This window comes from Parasteatoda tepidariorum, chromosome 9 (genome assembly GCF_043381705.1).
Source record: "Parasteatoda tepidariorum isolate YZ-2023 chromosome 9, CAS_Ptep_4.0, whole genome shotgun sequence".
Classification (NCBI taxonomy): domain Eukaryota; kingdom Metazoa; phylum Arthropoda; class Arachnida; order Araneae; family Theridiidae; genus Parasteatoda; species Parasteatoda tepidariorum.
In genome coordinates this window covers 75,091,052-75,099,413 of record NC_092212.1, presented here as the reverse complement: position 1 = coordinate 75,099,413, position 8,362 = coordinate 75,091,052, and the positions used below count along the sequence as shown (strand labels likewise).

Here is an 8,362-nt window from a genome sequence, read left to right as displayed (position 1 = left end):
ATCAATGTAGTTAATGTTTAAAACTTTTATGGCGATCTTTGTCTAATTAACAGTTTTAGTCTAAAGATTGGATTTTTATACCTGTTGAATAACTTTGCAAAATGTTTCTCTTATTTTTTCTGGCATAAATTTTGACTGTTTAAATATTTTGATAACATGTTCTTGTTATTCTGTCACTTTCGAAAATTTTTGTCTAAAACAAATCCTAATCATGGTAGTATACAGTGTTTCTCCTATAACATATATAATTAAAAACGTGATGCATGATATTCAGGCGTTTCAATGAAGGACAATGTTATGAAACAGTATAAAGTGATCGGAATTCGGCGCTGCTTTAAATCTCACATGATCTCTAATTTATGCTTACACCTTGACTAAACTAAATTTAATGTATTTACAATTCATGAATTTTATAATTTTAATTTGTAAACAAGTCTATTGTCTTTTGCTTTATAGTTTATTCTTGATTTTTATCATAAATATTCATATACATTTAGATAGCAGCTTAACACTTCTCTCTATAAGTTAAATGAGTTTCAGATATCAATTAAAGGATTTTTTACCTAAAAATTAGTTTTCAAATCAGATGCTGTAAATACCAATTTTGATCATAAAATTTTTTATATTCCTGAATGTTTCAGCAAGGCTTGTTAAGACAACATCCAGAAAAAAGCCAAGCACTTCTCCTGGTAAGTTTATAGCCTTTTTTTTTTTTAACAAATGTTGTAAAATTCAGGCAATGCCAAAAATTTTAAGGAATATTTAAAATAAAAATGTAAATTTTAAAAATGAAGTTTTAAAATTTAAGTTTTAATTTATTTTCGGACTCATTTGCTTTTTACCTTAGGCTAGTATAAATATTATTCAATTCAAGCAACTTTAATTTAGTTTAGGCATGAAAATTGAAAATGGCTATTTAAGATAACAGTTACTAAAATTTTGTTATTTACCTCTGCGAACATTATTCATAAGGTTTGATGAAAACATTACTTTTTATTTTTACATAACCCTAACGTTACTTTTACATAGCCCAGTCTAACCAGACTGTATGAATGTCATTTTTTGAACTGATTCCCAGAAAGCTGAAAATAATTTTATTTCTCTTCTTTTTCTAAATAATTGTATTTCTCTTCTTTTTCTAAATAGTTTTATTTCTTCCTACTGTGGGTTTCCAGTAGACTATTACTGTGGGTATCCAGTAGACCCGAATACTGTGCGTTTCCAACAGTTTCCATAAAATATATCTGAAGCAAGATGAACGGTTTGCGAAAGAACCGCAATTTTTTTTTTTGTCTTATAAGATTTTTATTATAATGATAATAGTTTTTGATGCATTCAATTGTGAAATATTTGAAGGTTAACTCTTATCAAGATATATTTTACAAATTTTCTGTTTTTAAAATACATATAACAGTGATGAATTTATACTTAGTAATTGTTTTACTTATATTCAATTTCTTGTTTTCTATAGCTGCTATCTCAGTTCATACTGCTTCTCTTCGATCAACTACTTCTAGCCGTAAGAATTTCTTTGTAATTTGCTTTTGGCTTATATCACTATTTTATTTTAACCTAAAGTAACTGAAATTTAAAAGAACTTATGATTTGAAAATGCCCATTTATGATCTATGTTGCTAAAATTTAATATTTTATGTTAGGCAACATAACTCTTAAAGTAGTATGGAAAAAATAGTTATTTTACCACTTAGTATTAGTTTAATTTAGTGTTGAACATTAAACTTAAATAAGGGCTATAATGAGGCTTAGAAAATATTTAAAATTTTTTTTAATGGCATGATGTATTTTCTTACTTTAATGTGCCAGAATAAGTCATTAGACTTCCTAAAATATTGGGATTAATTGTATATACATACTTCACCAGGGGTCTGTCCANTAAAGTAGTATGGAAAAAATAGTTATTTTACACTTAGTATTAGTTTAATTTAGTGTTGAACATTAAACTTAAATAAGGGCTATAATGAGGCTTAGAAAATATTTAAAAAATTTTTTAATGGCATGATGTATTTTCTTATTTTAATGTGCCAGAATAAGCCATTAGACTTCCTAAAATATTGGGATTAATTGTATATACTTCACTTCATGCCAAGGTTTTTTACGAAACTGCTTTAAATGTCTTTTATAATAATTACAAAAGAACACAATATTTTTTGAGTTTTGGTTAAATAATTAATTTCCATTTCCTGACGAGATAAAAAGTTTACTTTAAAACAATTAAATGAGTCATACTGTTTCTCCAAATTTTAAAATTTATAAATTAAATGCTTATGTTTAGGTTATTAATTCTTACTGCTACAAGGGGGGGGGGTTATTGTACATTTCAAAAATTCTGAAATTTTTAATGATGTCACTTCAAAGTACTTCAAAACAATAAAATGTGTCTTCTTGTTTCTCCAAATTTTAAAGCACATAAATTAAATGTTTATGTATAATTTATAATTCTTACTACTACAAGAGCTGTCTTATGCATTTCAAAGATTCTGAAATTTATTATGATATTTTTCAATCTGATTCCAAAGTTTTTTTATTTAATTTAATTTTGTATTAGGTTAATAAATAATATTATTTTCCATTTTACAAAACTTATATATAACCGTTTATGATAGAAATACTACTTAACATTAAATTTTTTTTTCAATTTAAAATTTTAAATTACACTCCTCTCTCACAGTTGCTATGGTGACGTCTGGACAATGGTATGCACACAAAAGGTCGGCGGGCTTATAGTGCTGCTGCTTGCAAACAAAAACATACTTTCTCTGAATAAACATAGCTTTTTTGACGTATTTGGATTTATGTTAAATCCATTATATTTTTCTATTTAATGTTCTAATACAAAAGAAATTTAATTATTTATTAATATGTTTACTTCAAATCAATAAAATGTAGGATGTTTTTACTCAAATTTTTAAAATTAAATTAAGAAACAAAATAAAAATTATTTTTCCTCACTGCGAAATGAATTACACAATTTTTATTAAATATAGGATTAGGATCTTTTCCATTTTAATTTTAATAGTGTTTCTTGAAAATTGAAAAATTCTTTCATTTTACATGAAGCCATACCAGATCATAAAAATTAATAGTTTCTTAATTTTCTTCCTCATTATACATAATCTGTATGTTGTTTAAAATCGGTTTATTATATTTACATTTAGGCATATGATTCAAACCATATGATTCTTTGTTTTTACGAACTAGCCTAGAGTTTAATTATTTTATGACTAATACCTATTTAAATCTTTTAGCTGAATCTGATCGAATTTCAACTAGTACAATTCATATAACTCCCACTAGTAAGTTGAAATTTTTCTTATTCTCTTACAAGCCCTTTAAATTAGATTTTTTTAAAAGTAGATACTGATTATTCATTAATAAAGATGAGTGTATCATCTTTTTAGCATTTTCAATGAAATTTCTTCTACCAGATATGTAATTTTTTTTAATAGGCCTTTTGTTTTACTCAATATCTTTTATGAACACTCAACTAGATTCATATTATTTTTTAAAGTGGATTTCTTAGTTTTAAATAATTTTTCATAATTTTTTTCACGCATACTGACAAATCATAAACTTTTTTAAGGGTTAGTCATCATATTTCGAAATGTAAATCTCAAATTTTCTGTTTGTAATATACTATTTATTTTTAATGTTTTACTTATATTCAATTTCATGTTTTTATAGCTGCTATTTCGATTCATACTGCTCCTGCTCCATCAACTACTTCAGGCGGTAAGAATAACCTTTTATTTTGCTTTTAGCTTACATAAGTCTTTCTTTATGTTATTTAAAGCAACTGAAATTTAAAATAACTTGCAAGTTGTAAATGGCCATTTAGGATCTTTGTGACTAAAACTAATTATTCTATGTTAAGTAGCATTATTCTTGAATTAGAAATATTTGCATTTAGAACTAGATCATCTCAGTGCTAAATATTAAACTAAGCAAGTGTTACAAAAAGAAATGTAGTCTGTTTGTGACGGCATAAATCATGTATTGAAGAATTGCATAGTTATTTAATATTTATAGTTATGTTCTTATACGGTTAAAGATAATGTTGCAACATTATATTCCAACTTATTTTCTATTTAGTGTTACAAAGAACCAGCCACACCCAAAATTGATCTATTTGTTTGATTTAAAAGACATTGCCTGACCTAGATTTTAATTATTTTAAGACTAATACATATTTCTTTCTTGTAGTTGAGCTTCGTCTCATCCCACCTACTAAAAGGCATAAAACTCGCACCAGTAAGTTAGAATTTCTCTTTCAGGCAGCTTAAATTATAATTAAAAAAAAATGCAAATACATCTACTGACTTTCCTGATTGTTTACGATTGTTAATGAATTTTTTTATTTTAATGTGCCTTTATTTTACTTTTTAATAACATTTTTAAAACACAATCGATTCTCATTTTTTAAAAATGGGTTTCATAATTTTAAAGACAAGGAGATGAGCATGACAATTTTTTCATTGTAATGATAATAGTTTTTGATGCATGCTGACAAATTGTGAAATTTTTGAAGGTTAACTCTTATCAACATGCATTTTAAAAATTCTCAATACAAATAACTGTCATGAATTTATTCTTAGTATTTGTTTTACTTAGATTCAATTTTGTGTTTTCTGTAGTGGCTATCTCTATTCATTCTGCTTCTGTTAGATCAACTACTTCCGGCCAATAAAATTTATTTATATTTTGTGTTTGGCTTATATATTTTTTTTAAAACTTGCATGTAGAAAATGGTCATTTATTATCTGTGTTACTAAAATGAAATATTTTGATTAATACCATGATGATTACTTGCTGATGATGAACTGGTTTGATGTGCCTGAATATGTTCTTAGACTTCCTTAAATATTTGTACCGATTGTATTTAATTTCAAATTATGGTCTTTTGACAAAATTGCTCTGAATTTATTTTATGCTGAATAACTTATGACGAAAGTATGAAATATTTTTGAGTTAGGGTTTGCTCAAATTTTTATACATTATTATGAAACTATATTTTGTGTTTGCTCCAATTTGTGTATCATAATAATGTATAAAAATTATACATTATTATGAACCCATGTTTTGTATTTGCTCAAATTTGCATATCATAATAATGCACAGATATTTCCTTATTGGAAATACAAATTAGTTCGGCCTGTTTTTTTTTGTAGTCAAAAATGCCTTTAGTTTTGAACAAAATGAATGAACAGATTAATCAAAGTATTGTCCATTGCTGGCTACTACTTTTTCCCACCACTCAGGCAATTTCCGAATTCCATCTCGAAAAAATGTCTCTTCTTTTGTGGCGATCCAAGTTAGGGGCCAATTTTGGATTTCTGCGAATGAAGTGAACCGGTGACCTTTCAAATCGTGCTGCATCCGTCGGAACAACCAGTAATCAGAAGAAGCAATGTCCGGCGAATATGGCTGGTGCGACAATCCTATTTATATAGGATTGGCGACGGAACTCTTAAACTAAGTGCACGATTCTAGACAATTCTCGTCTAAATCTGCAAATATTAGTCCTGTCTCTTCAAAACTCGACTTTTTGAAAAATATCATTTTGTCACTAAATTGATCGCAAAAATTATCACCAAGTTGGCAAAATTGTAGCCAAACCAAGTTTTCCATAAGAAATGCATTAAGCATTATTTTTCCTCTAAATTACTTTGGAATTAGGAAATTTTCTTAAAACTTTTTTAATTAAATTATCTATTTAAGGTCCATCTGAGATATTTAGTCTAATAACAAAACCATGTTTACAAAATTATACACATATTTACAATTCATAACAATATGTATGTGGTTATACACATATGTATGTGTATATATATGTGTGTGTGTATGTATATGTCTGTGTATATAGATATATGTATATATATGTGTGTATCTATGTATATATATATATCATAAAAAATTTTTTTTTGTCATGAAGATTTTTTTTTACTGGTTGTGAGCTAAGAATTCTAAATTATAGTACAGTAATTTCCGGTAAATAGGCCGCGGCCTATACGTGTTTAAAAGTTGGGCTGTCACGATGCGCGGCCTGTACGCCGATGCGGCTTATATGTAGAATTTTTTTATCCCATCCCACAAGTGAGAATTTTTTGATCATGGTGGATTNAAAAAAAAAATATTTATCAATAACTTTTTTCTAAGTATAGAGTTTATGTTTTAAAGATTATTATTTTTTATGAGTATTTTCACACTTGTGATATTTGATAAAAATCGATGATCGATCGAAAAAAACGAAAGTGCGGCCTTTAGGACAGTCTTTACAACGGTGCTGCCTATAAGATGAAAATTGAAGTTTTTAATGATGTTTTTTGCGGGTGCGGCCAGTATGGCGGTGCGGCCTATTTACTGGAAATTACTGTATTACTATTATTGTTATAAGTTATCTAAAACTAATATGATTATTAATAAACAATGTTAATTTTTATTATTTTAATGATGTTTTTGACTTTACTGTACTTTTTTTAATAGATCTTAAATTCAAAATTAAAGTTTATTAATTGTTTAATAATTTTACAAAAATGTAATTAGATTTATCCTCAACATTTTTATTTATTAATTTGTTTCAAAAGACCCATGATTATTTGCTAAAATCATAAAACTTAGTATTTTTTCTTAGAAACATTCAGTCATAAAGTGATCTTAAAAATTCTATTCTATCAAAACCCTCTATTGCGAAATTTTCTTATAGTAAAATCCTGCTTAACTTACCAACAAGACTCATATTTAAAGTTAAAATGCATACAAGCTACACATTTGTGGTTGAAAATTTTAAATTCATAGTATGTCATAGTGAAAAATAAAGTTTAAAAATTTCAGAATTGCAAGTTTTGCTTTGCTTTGCACTTCGGAAAAAGATTTTATCTTCTACATGATTATAACACTAGAACTGCACCACTTCATTATTTAAAATTTTGAAACTAATTTTTATCAGTAAATATGTTTGTTGAGAAACATTAACTTAGTTTACAATTTTTATCATAACTTCTGTTACATGTAGCTGTTATGTAAATTGTTGCAGTTGCATTTCTTGCTTATATAGTACATAGTAGGTTAATTTTTTTTATCCCTTTTACAAAATATCTAACTTATCAGCTATTGTGTGTCTAACCTTTCTTTTATATTACCTAATTATTGTTCCAGCAACTGAAACATCAAAATCTATTACTCGAGCACCTGAAACCATTCATATTCCCATAAAAAGTAAGTTCTGAAATTTTGTTTATTCTAGATCTAAAGTATAATTAATTCTGCATTTTAAACTCAACAAGTTTATTATGAATGAAAAATTTTGATAGATGTTTTTAAAAATAACTTAATATTTGTTGCTTCAACAAATTAATGAACTAGTGTAGTCATCAAGAGTATAATTGAAATTACTTTGTACGAATCAGTTATTAAAATTTTATTATCTGAGTGTTAACATTGTAACTATCAACTTATTCTGAATGTATGCAACTTAGTATGTATATGTTTCCATTAATATTTAAATTCTCAATCTTTTCTTTTTTGTCAAAATTTTAGAAAAATATAAATATCTAGGAGCATCTGCAATGCAACTTTTTTACTATTCATTTTGATTTTGTTGTTATAAGGGTCAAAAAAGACCATAGTAAAATTTTGTTTATCTTATTTTCTGATACTTTCAGTTTAGGCCTGTTCTTTCAAAATGTATGTGATTGTAAATAGCTGGATTATACAAACAAGTCTATAAACCAATTTGTGAATACAAAAATTCGTAAATCAGCAATGCTTTAAAAAGAGGATTGGCACATAATTATTAATTAATAAGTAGGTAATCATTATAGTAGTGAATCATTTATTAGAAATCAAAGAATTAACAACTGAATAAATGAGAATTTCAACAATTGAATGCATCAACATGTCAAAAAATGGAGGAATGAGGGAAAGAGCGAGTTATCAAACAAGTAAATGAGTTAAACAATTAGTTCATTGAATCCTTTATTTGCCGATTCTCCTATTCATATTTTTCTCTAATTTAATAAATGAGAATTTCAATTGATTGTGTGAATCAACAGGACAACCAACCTTTGAATGGGGGTAAGGACGTGTCAACAAACAAGTGAATGAGTGAAACAGCAAATCAGTGTTAATTCATTGAATCCTTTATTTAGAGATAATCCCATTCACATTTTCTCTAATTTAATAAATAAGAATTCAAGAATTTTGTGAATCGACAGCTTAACCAACCGATGAATGATGGAAAGAATGAGTCAACAAGTAAATGAATGAGTGAAACAGCGAGTCAGTGTAAATTCAGGGTGGCCACCCACCTGGAAAACCTTGAAAACCAGGAATTATCAGGGAATTT

At 26.8% G+C, this 8,362-nt stretch overlaps 1 protein-coding gene across 1 annotated transcript in view; it reads left to right on the top strand.

The window, feature by feature from the left end:
- Positions 1-8,362, top strand: part of LOC107436429 (uncharacterized) — a 208,279-nt gene that overhangs the window by 101 nt on the left and 199,816 nt on the right. The window contains exons 2-7 of the mRNA XM_071185916.1: positions 642-689; positions 1,472-1,519; positions 3,267-3,314; positions 3,703-3,750; positions 4,222-4,269; positions 7,174-7,233. The gene's annotated coding sequence lies outside the window, so the exon portion shown is untranslated. The remainder of the gene's footprint in view (positions 1-641; positions 690-1,471; positions 1,520-3,266; positions 3,315-3,702; positions 3,751-4,221; positions 4,270-7,173; positions 7,234-8,362) is intronic.